Genomic DNA, 24,085 nt, shown 5'->3' with positions numbered 1-24,085 from the left:
ACAAATTTCTCTTCTTGAGAAACGCTTTCCTTGCCATTGCCAGTCTACATCTTATATCCTCTCTACTTCGACCATCATCGGTTATTTTACTCCCTAAATAGCAAAACTCCTTTACTACTTTAAGTGTCTCATTTCCTAATCTAATTCCCTCAGCATCACCCGACTTAATTTGACTACATTCCATTATCCTCGTTTTGCTTTTGTTGATGTTCATCTTATATCCTCCTTTCAAGACACTGTCCATTCCGTTCAACTGCTCTTCCAAGTCCTTTGCTGTCTCTGACAGAATTACAATGTCATCGGCGAACCTCAAAGTTTTTACTTCTTCTCCATGAATTTTAATACCTACTCAGAATTTTTCTTTTGTTTCCTTTACTGCTTGCTCAATATACAGATTGAATAACATCGGGGAGAGGCTACAACCCTGTCTCACTCCTTTCCCAACCACTGCTTCCCTTTCATGCCCCTCGACTCTTATAACTGCCATCTGGTTTCTGTACAAATTGTAAATAGCCTTTCGCTCCCTGTATTTTACCCCTGCCACCTTCAGAATTTGAAAGAGAGTATTCCAGTCAACATTGTCAAAAGCTTTCTCTAAGTCTACAAATGCTAGAAACGTAGGTTTGCCTTTTCTTAATCTTTCTTCCAAGATAAGTCGTAAGGTCAGTATTGCCTCACGTGTTCAAACATTCCTACGGAATCCAAACTGATCTTCCCCGAGGTCAGCTTCTACCAGTTTTTCCATTCGTCTGTAAAGAATTCGCGTTAGTATTTTGCAGCTGTGACTTATTAAACTGATAGTTCGGTAATTTTCACATCTGTCAACACCTGCTTTCTTTGGGATTGGAATTATTATATTCTTCTTGAAGTCTGAGGGTATTTCGCCTGTCTCATACATCGTGCTCACCAGATGGTAGAGTTTTGTCATGACTGGCTCTCCCGAGGCCATCAGTAGTTCTAGTGGAATGTTGTCTACTCCCGGGGCCTTGTTTCGACTCAGGTCTTTCAGTGCTCTGTCAAACTCTTCACGCAGTATCTTATCTCCCATTTCGTCTTCATCTACATCCTCTTCCATTTCCATAATATTGTCCTCAAGTACATCTCCCTTGTATAAACCCTCTATATACTCCTTCCACCTTTCTACCTTCCCTTCTTTGCTTAGAACTGGGTTTCCATCTGAGCTCTTGATATTCATACAAGTGGTTCTCTTCTCTCCAAAGGTCTCTTTAATTTTCCTGTAGGCAGTATCTATCTTACCCCTAGTGAGACAAGCCTCTACATCCTTACATTTGTCCTCTAGCCATCCCTGCTTAGCCATTTTGCACTTTCTGTCGATCTCATTTTTGAGACGTTTGTATTCCTTTTTGCCTGCTTCATTTACTGCATTTTTATATTTTCTCCTTTCATCAATTAAATTCAATATTTCTTCTGTTACCCAAGGATTTCTATTAGCCCTCGTCTTTTTACCTACTTGATCGTCTGCTGCCTTCACCACTTCATCCCTCAGAGCTACCCATTCTTCTTCTACTGTATTTCTTTCCCCCATTCCTGTCAATTGTTCCCTTATGCTCTCCCTGAAACTCTCTACAACCTCTGGTTCTTTCAGTTTATCCAGGTCCCATCTCCTTAAATTCCCACCTTTTTGCAGTTTCTTCAGTTTCAATCTGCAGTTCATAACCAATAGATTGTGGTCAGAATCCACATCTGCCCCAGGAAATGTCTTACAATTTAAAACCTGGTTCCTAAATCTCTGTCTTACCATTATATAATCTATCTGAAACCTGTCAGTATCTCCTGGCTTCTTCCATGTATACAGCCTCCTTTTATGATTCTTGAACCAAGTGTTAGCTATGAGTAAGTTATGCTCTGTGCAAAATTCTACAAGGCGGCTTCCTCTTTCATTCCTTCCCCCCAATCCATATTCACCTACTATGTTTCCTTCTCTCCCTTTTCCTACTGACGAATTCCAGTCACCCATGACTATTAAATTTTCGTCTCCCTTCACTACCTGAATAATTTCTTTTATCTCGTCATACATTTCATCTATTTCTTCAAGGCGCTACAGTCTGGAACCGCACGACCGCTACGGTCGCAGGTTCGAATCCTGCCTCGGGCATGGATGTGTGTGATGTCCTTAGGTTAGTTAGGTTTAAGTAGTTCTAAGTTCTAGGGGACTTATGACCACAGCAGTTGAGTCCCATAGTGCTCAGAGCCATTTGAACCATCTATTTCTTCATCATCTGCAGAGCTAGTTGGCATATAAACTTGTACTACTGTAGTAGGCATGGGCTTTGTGTCTATCTTGGCCACAATAATGCGTTCACTATGCTGTTTGTAGTAGCTAACCCGCACTCCTATTTTTTTATTCATTATTAAACCTACTCCTGCATTACCCCTATTTGATTTTGTATTTATAACCCTGTAATCACCTGACCAAAAGTCTTGTTCCTCCTGCCACCGAACTTCACTAATTCCCACTATATCTAACTTTAACCTATCCATTTCCCTTTTTAAATTTTCTAACCTACCTGCCCGATTAAGTGATCTGACATTCCACGCTCCGATCCGTAGAACGCCAGTTTTCTTTCTCCTGATAACGACGTCCTCTTGTGTAGTCCCCGCCCGGAGATCCGAATGGGGGACTATTTTACCTCCGGAATATTTTACACAAGAGGACGCCATCATCATTTAATCATACAGTAGAGCTGCATGTCCTCGGGAAAAATTACGGCTGTAGTTTCCCCTTGCTTTCAGCCGTTCGCAGTACCAGCACAGCAAGGCCGTTTTGGTTAATGTTACAAGGCCAGATCAGTCAATCATCCAGACTGTTGCCCCTGCAACTACTGAAAAGGCTGCTGCCCCTCTTCAGGAACCACATGTTTGTCTGGCCTCTCAACAGATACCCCTCCGTTGTGGTTGCACCTACGGTACGGCCATCTGTATCGCTGAGGCACGCAAGCCTCCCCACCAACGGTAAGGTCCATGGTTCATGGGGGGGGGGGGGGGGGGGACCGACGTTGATAATTATCCCAAACACAAAACACGATCACCAAAAAACGGTGGCTTCACAGCAAAAATACGAATACATGGCAGCGACGAATTGAAATAGATAATCGATGGGTAGCTCCGTATGACACACTACATTCCAAACTGTTCAAAGCACACATAAAAGTGAATACTACAATTCAGTGAAATCCACCAACTATGCCTGTAAGTGACCAAAAGCAGTTAAATGGCAGTATTTCAAATAACCAAAGGCAGCGACCGGCAAAACCGAAACGACGAGATCGCCATGTACCAAATGGGAAGATACATCAACAGTAACGAAGCAGTGTGGCGGATTTTCGGCTTTTCCATACACGTACGTTAACCAACTGTGCAACATAGAGCAGTACATTTGAAGAATGGACAGAGAGTTTGCTTCACAAAAGAGACGGCCAGAAAAACTACAAGCGAACCACTTGAGAACTCAACATTGACAGCTTTTTACCAACTGTACTGAACAGATCCATTCGCGAAAACATTACTACTTCGTATATGTCTACGTCCCTACCCATTATATGTGGACCACAACAAGGAAAATCTTTCAAAGAGGAAAACAATGTATTCCAGTTGGAGATCATCCAGTAATCATGAAAACTAGCGCACTGGGCCGAGTGTACACCGTACATCCGAACAAGGCCGAATGTTGTTTTTATCTCCGGATGTTGCCACACTAAATATGGGGACCAACAAGTTTCACGGATTGCAAGACTCTTGACGTTTACCTATGCGAGACGTACAGAGAAGTATGCCAACGCGTAGGGCTACTGGAAAACGACAACCACTGGGAATTAACACTACCAGAAGCCTCACTTGCAGCCTCAGCTGAACAAATCAGAGACTTATTCGACATACGAGGTGCGGCTAGAAAAAACCGGACTGATGCTGGAAAAAACATTTATTTACAATTATTTACAATTTCATGTTATCTCCTTCAATGTACTCTCCTCCTCGGTCTCTACACCGCTCCATACGAATTTTCCACTGTTCATAGCAATGCTGCAGATCATTTTCGGTAAGTCCATAAATTACTTCCGTCGCTTTTTCTTTTACTGCTTCAACAGTCTCAAATCTAGTTCCTTTCAAAGCTGACTTGACTTTAGGGAAAAGAAAAAAGTCACAGGGGGCCAAATCAGGTGAGTAGAGTGGATGATCTAAGATGGGAATGTTGTGTTTTGCCAAAAACGTCTTCACTGACAACGCACTGTGAGCTGGGGCATTGTCTTGGTGAAGGATCCGTGACTTTTTTCTCCACAAATCGTTCCGTTTTCTCCGTACTCGCTCACGTAGGGCAGCCAGGACGCTAATGTAGTAATGCTGATTCACTGTTTGTCCCTCTGGTACCCAATCAATGTGCACAATCCCTTTGATGTCAAAAAAACAATCATCATTTTTTATTTATTTATTTATTTATTTATTTATTGTTCCATGGGACCACATTTAGGAGAAGTCTCCATGGTCATGGAACGAGTCAATACATCAAATTATAACACGATTGTAGAAACAGAATTAAATGAAATATAAGAAACATATTCAGGCGACAAGTCGTTAGTTTAAATAAAGAAAATCAAGAATGTAACACTGGAATTTGCTTAATTTTTTAGCTCTTCCAGGAGCTCCTCGACAGAATAGAAGGAGTGAGGCATGAGGAAACTCTTCAGTTTAGACTTAAAAGTGTTTGGGCTACTGCTAAGGTTTTTGAGTTCTTGTGGTAACTTATTGAAAATGGATGCAGCAGAATACTGCACTCCTTTCTGCACAAGAGTCAAGGAAGTGCATTCCACATGCAGATTTGATTTCTGCCTAGTATTAACTGAGTGAAAGCTGCTAACTCTTGGGAATAAGCTAATATTACTAACAACAAACGACATTAAAGAAAATACATACTGTGAGGGCAATGTCAAAATTCCCAGACTATTGAATAGGGGTCGACAAGAGGTTTTCGAACTTACACCATACATAGCTCGAACAGCCCGTTTTTGAGCCAAAAATACCCTTTTTGAATCAGAAGAATTACCCCAAAAAATAATACCATATGACATAAGCGTATGAAAATATGCGAAGTATACTACTTTTCGTGTTGAAATGTCACTTATTTCAGATTCTGTTCTAATGGTAAATAAAGCGGCATTTAGTTTCTGAACAAGATCCTGAACATGGGCTTTCCACAACAACTTACTATCTATCCATACGCCTAGGAACTTGAACTGTTCCGTCTCGCTTATAACATGCCCATTCTGTCTGATTAAAATGTCAGTTCTTGTTGAATTGCGAGTTAGAAACTGTAAAAACTGAGTTTTACTGTGATTTAGTATCAAATTATTTTCCACAAGCCACGAACTTATATCATGAACTACATTATTTGATAATGTTTCAATATTACACACAAGATCCTTCACTACCAAGGTGGTGTCATCAGCAAACAGAAATATTTTTGAATCACCTGTAATAGTAGAAGGCATATCATTTATATAAATAAGAAACAGCAGTGGCCCCAGCACCGACCCTTGGGGAACGCCCCATTTAACAGTGCCCCATTGGGACTGAACATCACTACCACTCTCAATATTGCGGAGGATTACCTTCTGCTTTCTGTTCTTAAAGTAGGAGGCGAACCAATTGTAAGCTACTCCCCTTACTCCATAATGTTCCAACTTCTGCAGTAATATTTTGTGGTCAACACAGTCAAAAGCCTTCGTTAAATCAAAGAAAACACCTAACGTTCGCAACCTTTTATTTAATCCGTCCAAAACCTCACAGAGAAAAGAGACTATAGCATTTTCAGTTGTTAAGCCATTTCTAAAACCAAACTGTACATTTGACAGCAAATTATGTGAATTTAAATGCTGCAGTAACCTTGTATATACAACCTTCTCGATAACTTTAGCAAACACCGATGGCATAGAAATAGGTCTATAATTGTCAACATTATCCCTGTCTCCCTTTTTATAAAGTGGCTTCACTACCGAGTACTTTAATCGGTCAGGAAACCGACCACTCCTAAAGGAAAAGTTACAGATATGGCTAAGTACTGAGCTAACATACGTGGAACAACACTTCAGTATTCTGCTAGATACCCCGTCATATCCATGAGAGTTCTTGGTCTTTAGTGATTTAATTATTAACTCAATCTCCCTCTTGTCACTATCATGGAGGAGCAGTTCAGGTAACAGTCTCGGAACACTTTTTTCTAAGAGCGCTATATGATTCCCTGTTGGGACTAGGTTTCTATTTAGTTCACCTGCTATATTCAGAAAGTGATTATTAAGTACTGTACATATATGCGACTTATCAGTAACACGGACATCCCCACTACGCACTGATTCTATATTCTCGACCTGTCTCTGCAGACCAGCCACTTCCTTTACGACTGACCATATGGTTTTAATTTTATCCTGAGACTTAGCTATTCTATCTGCATACCACATACTTTTTGCCTTCCTAATAACTTTTTTAAGCACCTTACAATACTGTTTGTAATGGGCTGCTGCATTTAGATTGTGACAGTTTCTAACGTTTTGATATAATTGCCACTTTGTTCTACAAGATATTCTTATCCCTTTAGTCAGCCACCCAGGCTGCCTGTTTGTGCTAGTACCCTGTTTTGAACGTTCTAACGGAAAGCAACTTTCAAAGAGCACGAGAAAAGTCTTGAGGAAAGCATTATATTTATCGTCTACTGTATCAGCACTATAAACATCTTACCACTCCTGTTCCTTGATAAGGTTTACAAAAGTCTGTATAGCAACTGGATCAGCTTTCCTAAAAAGTTGGTAACTATATTTAACATGTGTTGCAGCACAAAAATCTTTTAGCCTTAAAATTTGTGCATCATGATCTGAAAGGCCATTCACCTTTTTGTTAACAGAATGCCCTTCTAATAATGACGAATGAACAAAAATATTGTCTATGGTTGTTCTACTGTTCCCTTGCACTCTCGTTGGAAAGAATACGGTTTGCATAAGATTATATGAATTAACGAGGTCTAACAGCATCCTTTTCCTTGCACAATCACTTATACAATTAATATTGAAGTCACCACATATAACTAACTTTTTGTATTTCCTATAAAGTGAACCAAGAACCTCCTCTAGCTTTAGCAAAAATGTTGTGAAATCGGAGTCTGGGGATCTATAAATAACAACAGTAAGAAGTTTAGCTCCACTAAATTTAACCACACCGGCACAACATTCAAACACCTTTTCAGTGCAGTACTTTGAAACATCAATTGACTCAAATGGGATACCGTTTTTCACATACATGGCTACTCCCCCACACCGCAAAGAGCTCCTAGAAAAGCTGCCAGTCAACCTGTATCCTGGTAAATGAAGCCTCTGAATTATCTCCTTATTTAAGAAGTGTTCAGATATACCAATAATTTCAGAGTCAACATCTATAAGCATTTCACTAACTTTATCTCTAATACCTTGTATATTTTGATGAAATATACTAATTCCCTCATTAATCGGATACCCAAGCTTTGTAGAAAGTGGTTTCTTTGTTAGAGAGACTTCCCTTAAGCAGGAATACCTATCAGCTGACTTCAATCTAAAAAAGGTACAGCTCTAACACCCACAACTACCGGAAAACATTGAATTTCGATTTTGACATTCGTGCTTTTTTTTGTCGTGGAGAACCAGGAGTTTTCCAATGCATCGATTGGCGTTTGATTTCGGGATCGTAAGTAAAAAACCACGATTCATCGCAAGTAATAACATTTTGTAAGAAGGTGGGATCACTTTCAATGTTTTCCAGGATGTCAGAACAAATCATTCTTCGGCATTCCTTCTGTTCAATTGTGAGACACTTTGGAACCATTTTTGAACACACTTTGTTCATGTTGAAACTTTCATGAAGAATCTGCCTAACACTTTCCTTGTCAACTCCTGTTAACTCAGACACTGCTCTGATTGTTAAACGGCGATCTTGTCGAACAAGTTTACCGATTTTTTCAATGTTTGCATCAGTTTTTGCTGACAATGGTCTGCCAGTGCGAGTGTCATCACTGGTGTCTTCGCGGCCATCTTTAAATCGTTTAAACCACTCAAACACTTGTGTTCGCGATAAACAATCATCGCCGTACACTTGTTGTAACATTACAAACGTTTCACTTGCAGATTTTCCTAGTTTGAAACAAAATTTGATGTTAACACGCTGTTCTTTCTGTACACTCAACATTTTCCGACGCACAGACAAAACGTCAACTACTTAAAACAGACGCCACGGGCAGACTGAGTGCAGGAGGCAGATGAAACTCGAGCAGTAGGCGGAGCGAGAGTCACGTAACAGGCCACGCGACTTTCAGCCTTATTGCATTCATTTTATTGTTTCACCAGTACTAGTCCGGTTTTTTTCTAGCCACACCTCGTAATTCAAACAACATGTAACTCATCGAATTCAAAACAGCTATGGAATTCTTCAAAGAGAGTTGGAGTGATGATATACTGTACCAAATCCGACAAGCTCATACTAAACTGACCATGGAATTCAACGACGATCAGGTTCAACAAAACACTCATTCGCCTAGAAGATAAATGTTTAGCAATAAACAACCAGATCTCAGTACAACTTTGTACGCAAGCACCACGAAAAGATGCTATCAGTGTGCTAAACTTCCAAATTGCAAAGGAAAAAAAGAACTATAGCATCAACGAACTACTGGAATACATTGCTCACGACAAACCAGTCCTCAGTGACAATCTAAAGGAAACATACAACGTTATCATGGACCGGATCGATAACACTGGCGGAATTATTTACTTGGATTCGGCACGCGGCACCGGGAAAACGTTTCTAATAAACCTATTGCTGGCGGAAATACGTGCTAAGCAACACGTCACACTTTCACTGGCACCATCCAGCAATGCTGCCACACTTACGGAAGGAGAACGAACTGCCCATTCCGCCCTATAGCTACCACTGAATACAGCCAAAGAACAATTACCGATATGTAAAATCTCAAAAGCATCTCGACGGGGTGTACTTCTAAAGCATGCTAAAATGGCGCTTAAAAAATCTCTCGAAGCCATGGTCAGAACATTACAAGACTTGAAAGGAATCTCGAAGTGATGAGAGGAGCTCTACTCATACTCTCAGGAGATTTTTGACAAACACTTCGAGTAATCGCCGAGTCAGTGCCAACAGACGAGACCAATGCATGCTTTAAAAACTGACATCTCTGGCCACACGTACAAATACTGCGACTAACAAAAAATTAGAAAGTTGAACTATCGAAAGACGAAACAACAGCACATTTTGCTCAACAGCTTTTACAAATAGGCGAAGGCATATATCCTAATGACCAGACATTAAACTCAACAGTGATTTCTGCAACATAGCCAGTGTTGAAAACGAACTCATGGACCAAATTTACCCAAACATTGTTCACATCTATTCCAAGCCGGACTGACTATTTGAAAGGGCAATTTTGGCAACTAAAAATAATTTTGTCGACATCACCTTCAATATTCAAAATAAAATTCCCGGTGAAGAGAGAATATACAAATCGTTCAAAACGATGGCAAACGTTGAGGAAGGTGTGGACTTCCCTATAGCATTTATAAACTATTTGCAAGTACCAGGAATGCCATTACACTGCTTCGACTTAAAATTGGATCTCCCATCATATTACTCAGCAATCTCAGCCCACCAGAACTATGTCATGGAACAAGGACAATCGTCAAACAGCTATCGAATAACATCATCTAAGCCGAACTTATGACTGGAAAGTACGAGAGACACACACTATTTATCCACAGAATACCACTGATCTCTACTGAACATCCATTCCAATTTAAAAGGCTGCAATTTTCAATCAAATTAGCTTACTGTTTTACGGTTAATAAAGCGCAAGAACAAACTTTAAGATATGGCAACATCAACCCCAAAGACTCCTGCTTCTGTCACGGACAACTGTCGACTAGGAAATTCGAAAAATTTGTGCATACTTACCCCGGATAACAAAATGAAAACTTGTTTATAAAAAAGTACTGTAAATAGTTAGAATATGTTTCCAATATAATTTTTTTACCCCTTACATTTTAAAGTTTATCCTTTTGTTCCAACTACCACACAATCTCATATCAACTCCTTGAGCGAAGCCGGATACCCAGCTAATAAGTAGCAGTGAGCAGAATGCTCAGAATTCTATGCGTTTCATAATACGTGAACAGCATACCTCAAATAGCTTGTTCGCTCACAATCCTACGACACATTGCAGCATTAAGAAGCATTATGCATCTGTTAGAAACATTTTCAGAAGCATACGGTCGTCAGTTCAACTATTATCACGTTTTCTTCAATCACTGTTAGCCTCCCCTGGAAGGCATATCTCTCTTTCGACGACGTGAGAAGAATAATGTTGAGTAGCAGTGCTTACCATTAGCACGCAAAATACAAAGGATACATTACATGTTGACAGAGGTAAGTGACGGTGATTTTGTGTCTCCCACTATTAACCACTTTCATTGATTTCCTGTGCGCAATGGAGGTCACATGTATTATGGAAAATCGATGAATTGACACTGCGTGTAGAGAGTAAAGTAAACAAGCAGTCTAGTCGCTTCTTTATTCTCTTTAGTTTTTTGTGTCCAATTTCTTGTGTACTCTGGCAACATAAGTGTTTATGCGAAGTTTCAGAAACGATTGAGGGCCGCATATAACTCAGCCCTTGCTATCGACCGTTGTGTTGCGCATTTACGAGCTATCTACATTTTATACAGGGTGAATCACCAAAAACTTGCATCGTAAATATTTCAATAGTGGAAGAAGCAATTGATACACGGATTTCACACATTGGAATGGAAGGCAATGGCCTGCCTTTACAGCCCATATGCGAAATGGTATTAGTTTCAAATGTGTATTTGTTTATAAAATGTACAAATATTTCAATGAAACGATACCTATTGACAGTACCATAATCAAAGAAGACCAAATTAGAATGTCAGTCGTGTTTGTTGCAAGAGTCTAGTGCAAGTAGTTTACGAGATATCCCTGTTCGAACATTGTACACACTGACATGTGGTAGCACAAACGAATGTGAAATTCACATGAGAGCGTGTGTGTAGCCCTACACAGATATGGTTCAAAATGGCTCTGAGCACTATGGGACTCAACTGCTGTGGTCATTAGTCCCCTAGAACTAAGAACTACTTAAACCTACTAACCTAAGGACATCACACACATCCATGCCCGAGGCAGGATTCGAACCTGCGACCGTAGCAGTCGCACGGTTCCGGACTGCGCGCCTAGAACCGCGAGACCACCGCGGCCGGCCTACACAGATATTAATACATCTCCGTAAGTGTCGTGTTGTTAAATGAGACATTGCTTAGGCCAAACGAAAGACAAACAAAAGTGATTACAGTACCTCTTTGCGGTCTGACACGTAAAGAACCAATGTACCCTCAAAGCCTGTGCTCGAAATGACCACCACCAGCGTCAGTACAACGTTGCTGCCTGTCAGGCACCGATTGATTCACACGCTCTAGTATTTCAGCGGAAACTGCAGTACAGGAAGTAGTAACTCGCCGATTGAAGTTGTTGACGTCCAATGGGATATTTTCGTCATACACGGTACACGAACGAACGCCATACTTCCTACATTCACCATAAACCATGAGCATGTCCACTTTTTTCGCACTGGGTGTAACACCATAGCTCTAATGCTCTACTTATCTATTTTGTTTTTTTTTTTTTTTTTTTTACATCGTTAAGAACCGGTAAATGTTTTTGATTGAATAGATAACACAAAATTGTATACTCTTTTCTCTGTTAAAACTTTGATGTCGTAGTTTGTTTCAATGCAAAGTAGTGTATCTGTACTGTAAATACTTTGTCCCATTTGGAGGGAACAAAACTTACTGTATATAATTGCAATTCTGTGTGAATAATTTTTTGTAGAAGTGTCAATATGTGAAAATATTCTGTTTTAATTAATGTGTTTGTTTGCTGTTATGTAAACTGCTGACCTTCACTTAGGGCTCTTAGTTATTCTGTATGTAAAAGGTGTAGTGGTTCCCCTTGGGAACGGAACTGTGTAGCGCGCGCAAAGTGTGGCTGGCCTGTGTAGAAAAGGTGGAACGTATAGTCAGTCGTGAACAAGCAACGAGTCGAGGACGAGCCAGCAGTCAGAGATGAGCTACGAGCCCGTGCACTGCCGTATAAAAATTGCATAGTGCTGGTTTTGAGAGAGGCTTTTCTGTTATTTTCCAATGCCTCGGATGGATGGATAAATAGCTGGGCTATTCTGGGATTTGTATCTATCATCGCCACCAAGAAATGACAGAGTCCAGCAATTCTGCCTGCAATTCCACCTACCAACATGCAGTTGCCACCACATTGCGCAATCACTGTAACGTAATACTATAATGATGTACAGTGAAGGATCAGCTTAATGGATGTGTTATTGTGCTGAAATATAAGGTAATTTATATCTGAATTTATGTACCTACCTTGACTTTTCTCCTCATCATAACACCTCTCAGGGTCCTCTCCGTTTGAACTGAAGTGATTACCGAGTGTCCTTATTGAAAGAACGTTAAAACTCAGTTTGCTAATTAATGCCTATTGGACAGAGTAAAGTTAAAGTTAATGTGGCAAGAGAGTGAGTTAAAGTTAATGATGCTTGCCGAAATAATTTTCCTAGTAAAACTGATTATTAATGTGTTGTTGCCAAATTCAAATTAAAATTTCTCAAGACTGAGGCTTATAACGTTTTGCTTAGTAAATGATAACATTACTACCTGTTGTTAATCGTAGAAAGTGATTCAGTATCTTACAGTTATATTAATTTTATGTCTCATGGTAGTAGAAGTGGAAAATTGCATAGTAGGAAATTATATACTCATGATTACTAAGTGTTTGTCTCTCTAAAAAATGGTTCAAATGGCTCTGAGCACTATGGGACTTAACTGCTAAGGTCATCAGTCCCCTAGAACTTAGAACTACTTAAACCTAACTAACCTAAGGACATCACACACATCCATGCCTAAGGCAGGATTCGAACCTGCGACCGTAGCGGTCGCGCGGTTCCAGACTGTAGCGCCTTTAACCGCTTGGCCACCACGGCCGGCGTTTGTCTCTCTTGTGTGCATATTAACAGTATAAAGACCACTCAGTTTGTGTAAGCCCTGAAAGTGATAGTGTTTTTTCTGTACGTGTTATAATTTTGCAAATAGTTTTTTGTGCTGCTCCAGTTGTTAGCTTCAATCTTAAAACATATGTGTGTCAGAGTTCATTGCACTCGCGTGTGGCCAAGTCTAGGTTGTGTTTGTCCGTTATAGTTACTTATACCTACTTTCTTAAACGAGAATGTTAATCATTCTCTTGCCTAGTTAGGCTGGCGACCGGTTTCGTTATCCGTTAAACAGTGCAGATAGGCAATATTTTGTTTGTCACTGTTTAAATATTTACGTAATTCTGACTTTCATTTCCGATAAGCCACCTCCGTTAGGGACAACACGGTCAACATAACAAAATTCCTCTCAGAGGGTAACACTGCTCTGTTGCTTTATACCATAATCGTTATAACAAAATAATTCTGTTTTGTAAACTGCCCCCAGTTTTGAGGTTAAGGTATAGCAGTAGCAGACGGGAGTGTTATATGGGAAATACCATCTTCCAAGCAAGTCCTACTACGTTCGCTATCACACAGTAACTGAAAGTACCCTCACAACTTTACTGCAGTGTTCGCACAACACAATTTAAACAAACATAACGTCGTTCAAAAATGGTTCAAATGGCTCTAAGCACTATGGGACTTAACATATGAGGTCATCAGTCCCCTACACGTAGAACTACTTAAACCTAACTAACCTAAGGACATCACACACATCCATGCCCGAGGTAGGATTCGAACCTGCGACCGTAGCAGCAGCGCGGTTCCAGACTGAAGCGCCCAGAACCGCTCGGCCACAATGGCCGGCCGTAACGTCATTGCCTAGCATCTAACAAGGGAACCTCCCCATCGCGCCCCCCTCAGATTTAGTTATAAGTTGGCACAGTGGATTGGCCTTGAAAAACGGAACACAGATCAATCGAGAAAACTGGAAGAAGTTGTGTGGAACTATGAAAAAAAAATAAGCAAAATATACAAACTGAGTAGCCCATGCGCAAGATAGGCAACATTAAGGATAGTCTGAGCCCAGGAACGCGATGGTCCCGTGGTTAGCATGAGCAGCTGCGGAACAAGAGGTTCTTGGTTCAAGTCTTTCCTCAAGCGATAACTTTACTTTATTTATTTTCGCAAAGTTATGATCTGTCCGTTCGTTCATTGACGTCTCTGTTCACTGTAATAAGTTTAGTGACTGTTTTGCGACCGCACCGCAAAACCGTGCGATTAGTAGACGAAAGGACGTGCCTCTCCAATGGTAACCGAAAACATTTGATCCCAAGGTCATAGCTCAACCGATTCCTCCACAGGAAAACACGTCTGATATATTCTATACGACACTGGTGACGGCACGTGCGTCACATGACAGGAATATGTTGTCGAATGGCGAATGGGTAAAAAGATTCTTCTACCTTCTCCGATTTAGGATTTCTTGTGGATGTGATAATCACTCCCAAAAAAGTGATGAAAACATAACGGACAGACAGATAATAATTGTCTGAAAATAAAAAATTAAAATTTTTCGCTAGAGAGCAGGCTTGAACTATGGACCTTTGGTTTCACAGCTGCTCACGCTAACCACGCGGCAACGGGTCTCCAGCGCTTACATACTCCTTAATGTTGTATATCTTGTGCATGGACTAATCAGTTTGTATATTGTTATTTTTTCGTAGTTCCACATAACTTCTTCCTGTTTTCTTGATTGATCTGTGTTCAGTTTTTCAAGGCCTATCCACTGTGCAACTTATAGCTAAATCTGAGAGGGGTGCGATGGGGAGGTTCCCTTGTAAGCAACAGTGTAGAACGAACATCTGTCGATGTTTACAGTGTTCCCAATGAGATTTCATGGGAACTACTTGCACTAGCGACTTCATTGACATCTTCACCAGTGACATTCTCATTTACGGTGTTTTTAAGATTTTTCTGTCATATACAAATCTGTAACTGTTGTAAATAACTGCACTTCCGTCAATGTCTCAAAATCTGTGTATTGCCTGCATATACGTGCCCGTGCCTAAAATTTAATTCCCTGAAAACCACACATCTATAGTGGTTTCCATGGCTGAAACATATGCGGTGCAAGTATGACCACCGAGCTACTATCGACATAAATCTGTCACCTGGCGAGGAATGACTGCTAGTCAGACACACGAACGCTACATGTAGTATCAGTGAGCGTGCTGTCGTGTGTGGTATGGCGAAGGCGTACGATCTATTTGAATTTGACCGAGGGAACATTGTTATGGTCCGAAGGCTCAGCACGAGCATTTCGGAGACTGCACGACCTGCCGGCTGTTCGAGGACTGCTGTGGTGAGTGTCTTCAACACATGGCGAAACAAAGGATCCAGATGTCGTGGGTTTGGGCGGCAACCCCTGACTACAGATATTGGACGTCGTAAGCTGAGCAGATTGGTACGAGGGCAGTTCAATAAGTAATGCAACACATTTTTTTTCTCGGCCAATTTTGGTTGAAAAAACCGGAAATTTCTTGTGGAATATTTTCAAACATTCCCGCTTCGTCTCGTATAGTTTCATTGACTTCCGACAGGTGGCAGACCTGTACGGAGCTGTTAAAATGGCGTCTGTAACGGATGTGCGTTGCAAACAACGGGCAGTGATCGAGTTTCTTTTGGCGGAAAACCAGGGCATCTCAGATATTCATAGGCGCTTGCAGAATGTCTACGGTGATCTGGCAGTGGACAAAAGCACGGTGAGTCGTTGGGCAAAGCGTGCGTCATCATCGCCGCAAGGTCAAGCAAGACTGTCTGATCTCCCGCGTGCGGGCCGGCCGTGCACAGCTGTGACTCCTGCAATGGCGGAGCGTGCGAACACATTCGTTCGAGATGATCGACGGATCACCATCAAACAACTCAGTGCTCAACTTGACATCTCTGTTGGTAGTGCTGTCACAATTGTTCACCAGTTCGGATATTCAAAGGTTTGTTCCCGCTGGGTCCCTCGTTGTCTAACCGAACACCATAAAGAGCAAAGGAGAACCATCTGTGCGGAATTGCTTGCCCGTCATGTGGCTGAGGGTGACAATTTCTTGTCAAAGATTGTTACAGGTGATGAAACATGGGTTCATCACTTCGAACCTGAAACAAAACGGCAATCAATGGAGTGGCGCCACACCCACTCCCCTACCAAGAAAAAGTTTAAAGCCATACCCTCAGCCGGTAAAGTCATGGTTACAGTCTTCTGGGACGCTGAAGGGGTTATTCTGTTCGATGTCCTTCCCCATGGTCAAACGATCAACTCTGAAGTGTATTGTGCTACTCTTCAGAAATTGAAGAAACGACTTCAGCGTGTTCGTAGGCACAAAAATCAGAACGAACTTCTCCTTCTTCATGACAACGCAAGACCTCACACAAGTCTTCGCACCCGAGAGGAGCTCACAAAACTTCAGTGGACTGTTCTTCCTCATGCACCCTACAGCCCCGATCTCGCACCGTCTGATTTCCATATGTTTGGCCCAATGAAGGACGCAATCCGTGGGACGCACTACGCGGATGATGAAGAAGTTATTGATGCAGTACGACGTTGGCTCCGACATCGACCAGTGGAATGGTACCGTGCAGGCATACAGGCCCTCATTTCAAGGTGGCGTAAGGCCGTAGCATTGAATGGAGATTACGTTGAAAAATAGTGTTGTGTAGCTAAAAGATTGGGGAATAACCTGGTGTATTTCAATGCTGAATAAAACAACCCCTGTTTCAGAAAAAAAAATGTGTTGCATTACTTATTGAACTGCCCTCGTAAAACAGGACAGGTGGCGAACTGTGGCGGAACTAACATCAGACTGTAATGCTGGGCAGAGTACATGTGTGTCTGTACATACAGTGCACAGAACCCTCCTAACGATGGGCTACCGCAGCCGACGACTCATGCATGTGGCAATATTAACACCGCAACATCGGCAACTACGACTGAAATGGGCACTTGTCCATTGGCACTGGATGTTGGCGCAGTGGCAGAGCATTACATGGTCTGATGAATCCCGATATCTTCTTTATCATGCCGATGGGAGGGCGCGAATCTGTCGTCTTCCAGAGGTACAACTCCTTTACACCTCTACAGTCTCCGTTCTGTTTTACGTATCATCGCATAAATTTCTGCCTAATAGCACATTTATGCATATCACCAATGGATATCAGGGAGTGCGTCAAGGAAGCCCGCTGTCAATGTCTTTATTTGTGCCGTCTCTGGAGCCCCTACTTCGGATGCTAGCATCCCAGCTGAAAGGTTGGACGCTTTCTGGAGGGACTATAGCTGTTCGTGCATACGCGGATGACGTGATGGTTCTATTCCGAAATTCTGCGGAGATACGTCGACTGAAGACTGTAATCGACGATTATTTTCGGAGTTCAGGTGCTCTACTTAATTGAGGTAAATGCAGGCTTCTTACTTTGCGAGCTTTTGATGATGCCGTTGTTACATGGGCTACTGTGGTGGATAGTCGTACGTCTCTCAGTATCATCACTGATCGTTGTCCACTCAAAATGGCGAAGCTCAACTGGAAGTCTGTTACGGAAAAAGTACACGGAGCGATACTAGAACATGAAAGGCGTTCTCTTACTCTGCTCCAGAAAGTCTAATACTGGATACATATGTCTTACGTGGCCCAAGTAAACCCGCTTCCCTCGGTGATGGCGAAGAAACTACAGCAACTGTCTGGTCGTTTCTTATGGAAAAGCCATATCTTTCGTTTATGGTATGAGGTGGTCACGAAGCCTCGTTCCTTTGGGGGTTGGGCCTGGCAGACATACGAAGGAAGACGCAGGTGTGACGTAATGTTTTGATGGTGAGTCAAGAAACTCTTACATTCACGTCTCGTTTATTTCTCTGTGCCCGTCCTGCTAGTCCTGAACCCCCTATTGATGTTGATAAATTGCAAGTTAAAACACATTCGCGACTTCTACCTTGTGGTGAGCCTTTTAGGGGCTGACATTTTATGGAGACCCGTCCTCACCTTGAAATTCCTACAGACTCGTTGGAGAGCAGTCCCTTGCCCGAACCTCGTTGAAAGAGGATCGCCGCAAACAACCTGGACGACAGTTTGGTGCAGTATCAGTTTTCTATTTTGCCGATGAGCGTAGCGTCCTCTTGGTATAAGGTAGTAAATAACTTGATTCCAACGAACGAGCAACTTTCCCGTATTGGGCTTAGCAACACGGATTTATGTAGTCGTATGTCTACAGATACAATACGACATCGCTTTAATTGTGGAGGTCGTATGGAAAATTGGTCTTGGATTAGGACGCAATTGGTTTTCCTTACTCGATCTTCTGAGACTTTATACACTACGGACATCAGATTCTTCCTTCTTTCCACGGTCGAAAACCCATACCGTTATGTGGTTGCTGGGACACTTCGTTCATTATGTTGTAGCCGGCCGGAGTGACCGAGCGGTTCTAGGCGCTTCAGTCTGGAACCGCGCGACTGCTGCGGTCGCAGGTTCGAAGCCTGCCTCGGGCATGGATGTGTGTGATGTCCTTAGGTTAGTTAGGTTTAAGTAATTCTAAGTTCTAGGGGACTGATGACCCATAGTGCTCAGAGCCATTTGAACCATTTGAAGGTCACATAAACCTCATGCAGTACATGATCACGGCCTATTGGACATACTTGCGAATGCCTCGATATCGAGAGCTCATCGCCAAGATGTTGAATCTTGTTTTCCGTCGGCAAGGTGTTCGCTAATTTCATTTTTATGATGATTAGCGTCTTCTTTGTACGTATTTTTCCCATCTGTTTTGCTTCCGCTTGTTCTCTCCTAGTTTAACTGCTCGTTTTATTGTAAAATGTCTGTAGATGAAGTATATATACACCTGTGCGTATACAATACTAGAAATCAGCTTGGAATTTTCTTAGTTTACTATTTCGAATTTAATCTGATCTCGTTGTCTTTCTGCTTCTAGATTCTAAAAATAAAAAAAATACAAAAACTATATCAAAGATTGTTTATAGATATCATGAGAGTTGGTGGTGGTTTTTCGACTATGTTCTCGGTTTTTTTTTTTTCGTTTCTTCTTTTATTATTGTTTTGTTATCATAATTAATTTTTTCTCTCAGCGTATACTAAAAGATGATTTGCCTATGGTTTACTGAAGTTTCGTAACAGTATCAAGTCACTCTGATATTAAAAAACAAAAACAAAGAAAAAATACGGAGCGAGTTGTCGCAGTGGTTAGCACACTGGACTCGCATGCGGGAGGACGACGGTTCAAACCCACGTCCAGCCATTCTGATTTAGGTTTTCCGTGATTTCCCTAAATCGCTTCAGGCAAATGTCGGGATGGTTCCTTTGAAAGGGCACGGCGACTTCCTTCCCCATCTTTTCCATACCCGATGGGACCGATGACCTCGCTGTTTGGTCCCTTCCCACGAATCAACAAACCAACCAACCCTCCTTCTCCAATTTGAGTGCCATCGACTTCCTATATTTTAACGTTTTGAACACATGTTCTAACTCCTTCAGTGCCATTCGCATATTTGTCATCTTTTTATCGCCAACAATATTACGACTATCAGAAAATCGTTCCGTTAGTAAACGAAGTCACCTTCTTCAGCCGTTTTTCTGTTTTCATTGCGAGATAAATAGGTACACTAGTTGGAATACAATGTTGCTGTACTGTGTCACAATCGTTGCATGGCGTGTTATTGGCATTTTGGAGGGCACTTTTTGGTAGACCTGGAGTGCGGGGGGAAATCCATCCCCGTTGCCAACAAATTTGAAGGGATACTTGAAACTGTTAAGAAGTTAGTGTGACATACCTCCTTTTGCGTAATCCATTCACCCAGTTTCGGATTAAGGGGCTCCGGAAAGGCTCAAAATCATGAAAAGTTCAATTTTTACTTTTTTGCGTTTTCTGAATCTGCAGACTATTACCTTTTAATGGATATATAATTTATTCAATTCCGAAGACTACAACTATTTTTAAATTTTTTTTGAAATGTGTTCTACATGGGCGTGACCCACTGTGGCGCTGTTAAACTGCTGTCAAATGGTGTTATTATTAACGTCCGTGTTCATCAGGTACATATTAGTGATGTGAGATAAAGTATAAAACCTATTTTCAGAGACTTAGCAGCACCTGAACTGTTGAAAAAGTGTATTCACGGAAAAACTCAAAACCCCAATGAAAGTGTAAATAGTGTTATATGGTCGAGAATCCCCAAGACTGTATTTGTTGGAATAGAAACACTTCACTTTGGTGTGTATGATGCTGTTGCGACTTTCAATGATGGCAACATAGTAAGGTGCAAGGTATTTAGAAATATGGGAATGAAGATAGGTTCTAACATGGTACGAGCGATGCTTGCTTTAGACAAAGAACGCCTTCGGGCTGCAGACAGGGCTGTAAAGAGTCTAGAAATACAAGCAAGAATAAACATGAGGAGGAACAAGAGGAAGCTGGAGGAGGAGTTTGCAGAGGATGAAGATAATCCATCCTATGGACCTGGAATGCACTAAAAAGTTAATCGAATCTTTGTCGCTCGATTCCCAAAACTTTTATTTTCTCATACTAATTACATGTTTTCTAAGGATCCTCCAAACATATTTGTTTCAAACTTTCAGTAAATGTTACACAGTACCTTCTGCATAATTTAACACAGCCTTTTTCCAAAAAACCGTATATTTTTGAATATATAAATAAAAAATTGCAAAAAAAGTTGTGAATTTTCAATACAATTGAAAAAAAATCATCTTTAATAACTGAACTAAAATTTTGTAAAATCCCTGTGTTAAGTTATAGCCCATATTCCAATAAATAATCTGTAAAAAGTTCAACTTCCTACCTCAAATACTTTGTGAGGAAAGATGTAATTTATAAGCACTATTTTAACATTGCAAGTATAGGGCGTTCCGGAGCCCCTTAAGAGTATAAGAATAAAGAACTAAGATTGCACAAAAATTACCGTTTCTTATTATTAGGTACATTCGCACAGTAAATTAAATTAATGGTTCAAACAAATCTGCCCTGTGTCTCAACACATGCTGCACATCTTCGTATCAATGCCTCTCCAACTCTGGGGAGTACGTCAGGATTCTTTCGGGGTTGGTGTAACAGTGATTCAGGCTATCACCTCAGCTGTAGTGGCAGTTGGAGAAACGTAAACCATGTCGTTGACATGTCCGTAAACATAGTAATCAAGAAGCTGACCATGCATCACACCCTCCTCAAACGTTCCCCAAAATCAGCGGTTAGCTGTGTTCGCGCATCAATACTGAAGTGTGCTGGGGCTGTGTCATGCTGGAACCAGAAGCCTCTACGCACAGGAAGCAGGTTGTCCAGCAGTTGTGGAAGTGTGGTCTGCGGGAAATCTAAATCAGCTGCTCCATTTAATCTACGTGGCAGTATTAAAGGTCCTAGAAGATAATTATATCCACAGTTCCCACCCTTACGTTTACGGATAGCCTTCACTGGTGCGATGTAACTGTAACCGAATGCAGGTTCTCATAGTGCCAGATGTGGCTGTTCCTATTGTTAAAATACCCGTCACGTTTAAAGGAGGTCTCATCTGTAAATAAAACGTTTGGGTGGAATGCAACATCATTGACTCTTTGGTGTAAGAACCACTGCACAAACTGCATGCAATATGGATAATCAGTTGGTCCTGAAACCCGCCCTCCTTCGATGACAGTAGGTGTATATGTTGTACTCCTGCAATACCCCCCAAACAGATACGTGACCTGTTCCCACAGTATGGACTATAGAACGCGTTCTGCTTGAAGGTACGTGTGTTAAATCTACGGATCACTTCACCTTCAAAATTTGATGTTCTTGCATCACGCATAGCACCACCAACGTGCTGAGGACGAAAACTCCTTGCTCTTGGAAAGCTTCTCTGAATTACAGCAAAGGTACTGTGGTGCTGGTGTCTTCCGTTAGGGAACCTATTTTTCATAGATATAAGAATCTGGCCCTCCGTTTCCCCTCGCCTCGCCGTAAAACACAATCATGTCAGTGAGCTCATGAAGTCCAAGTTCCATGTCTCTTTGAGCACTAACAGCAAAAGAACTGACTTCAGGACTAGTAAGATGTACTACAGTGAAGATACAATAGTACAACACAACCTGATAAAATGCACGCCACTGAAGATTCAGTAATACAACACCAGCTGAGTGATAGGACTGGTATGACTCCACAGAATAACAACCTTACTAGGGAGCTGCACAGCAGTTTGCTAGGTGGCGGTGGGCATCATGACCATGCGCATAACTCATAAATGGTAGACCAACACGTATATGTTCCTCAACAAAAAATGATCGTTTTGTGTGATCCATCATACCAACATGTTTACGACAAGCTCCTGAAACATCCTGTATATGCTGAATGCCCTGAGAAGTTTTTAGTGATGCGTGAAAATCCGCCGTTCGGGAATTTCTGAATGTTGCTCGGCATTGGTGGATCGAGGAGTTTTCTCAGTGAGTGGAGACTGATGAATAAGTGAAGGATATTGCGATGTACCGGCGCCACTGCTTGTGTAGGAGACAGAATCAGACCTCCGTTCCCTGTAGGCACTACCTAATTCTACCAGGACTTGGAATCCAGTTATTAACCGCTTAAGTTAATATTCCAGCTCCTCCGCGCTTATAATATTCATCATCTTACAATTTGATAATATTGAAACTGAAGTATGTCGGAAGAGCAATTTTCAGTTTTCAGACAGACACAATCACATTAATCACAAAAAATGAAATGAGCGTATAGCATTGTAGGCCAGGAGGCCCCATCCGGGGAAATTCGGCAGCCGAGTGCATGTCTTACTTCAGTCGACGCCACATTGGGCGACTTGCGTGACGGCGATGAGGATGAAATAACACAACACCCAGTACACGAGCGGAGAAAATCTCCAACCCGGCCGGGAATCGAACCCGGGCCCGCTGCATGGGAGGCAAGCTCTTTGTGTCCTGCCCTCCCACACATCACCATTAAAGGTATCATTCTTTGCACAAATTTCTGAAAATTACGAGAGGAGTAAGAATACAAAAGAAGAGCTTTATACTTATCTTGATTATCTCGTTGTTGTTGTAGATGTCTCAATGTCTCGTCGAGGAGTACTTTCTTGCAGCTGAAAATTTCGATTTCTTAGGTTCGTGATGACAAAATAACTATTGCCTGATGCTATGAATATCTTTTATTTTTTCCATTCTTCTGAATCACACTGACTTTACAAAGCCGCGCGGTCTCAGGCGTCTTGACACGGTCCGTACAGCTCCCTCCGTAGGAGGTTCGAGTCTCCATCGGACATGGGTGTGTGTGTTGTCCTTAGCGTAAGTTAGTTTAAGTTAGATTACGTGTTGTGTAAGCCTAGGGACCGATGACCTCAGCAGTTTGGTCCCATAGGAACTTACCATAAATTTCCAAATTTTGAGTTTACACTTTCCACGTTCCAAAAACCAATAATTACATTGAAACTTCCTTGCAGATTAAAACTGTGTGCCAGACCGAGACTCGAACTCGGGAACTTTGCCTTTCATGACATACGTTAAAGTTCGTTGTTGATCCTTTCACTCAGTTTTTTTTTTATTACAGAGGAAAACCAGCTCTCTGACCGTACACGCTGAGCTACCGTGCCGGCGCCGACTGAGCTACCCAAGCACGACTCACGCCCCGTCCTCACAGCTTTAATTCCGCCAGTACCTCGTCTCCTACCTTCCAAACTTGCCCGCGAAAGGCAAAGGTCCCGAGTTCGAGTCTCGGTTCGGCACACAGTTTTAATCTGCCAGGAAGTTTCATATCAGCGCACACTCCGCTGTAGAGTGAAAATTTCATTCTAGTAATAATTACATTGTTGTTGACAAGTTTAGCAAAATACGTGCGTTTCCATCACTGCCTACATTCTGCGGTACACAAAAGCAAAAGAGTTTACAAAACTTTCTCGACTGGAGAAGAATCTTCGCCAAATTATATCATTATTTCATAAAT

Source organism: Schistocerca nitens, chromosome 3 (genome assembly GCF_023898315.1).
Source record: "Schistocerca nitens isolate TAMUIC-IGC-003100 chromosome 3, iqSchNite1.1, whole genome shotgun sequence".
Lineage (NCBI taxonomy): Eukaryota > Metazoa > Arthropoda > Insecta > Orthoptera > Acrididae > Schistocerca > Schistocerca nitens.
This window is presented reverse-complemented; position numbering follows the sequence as displayed.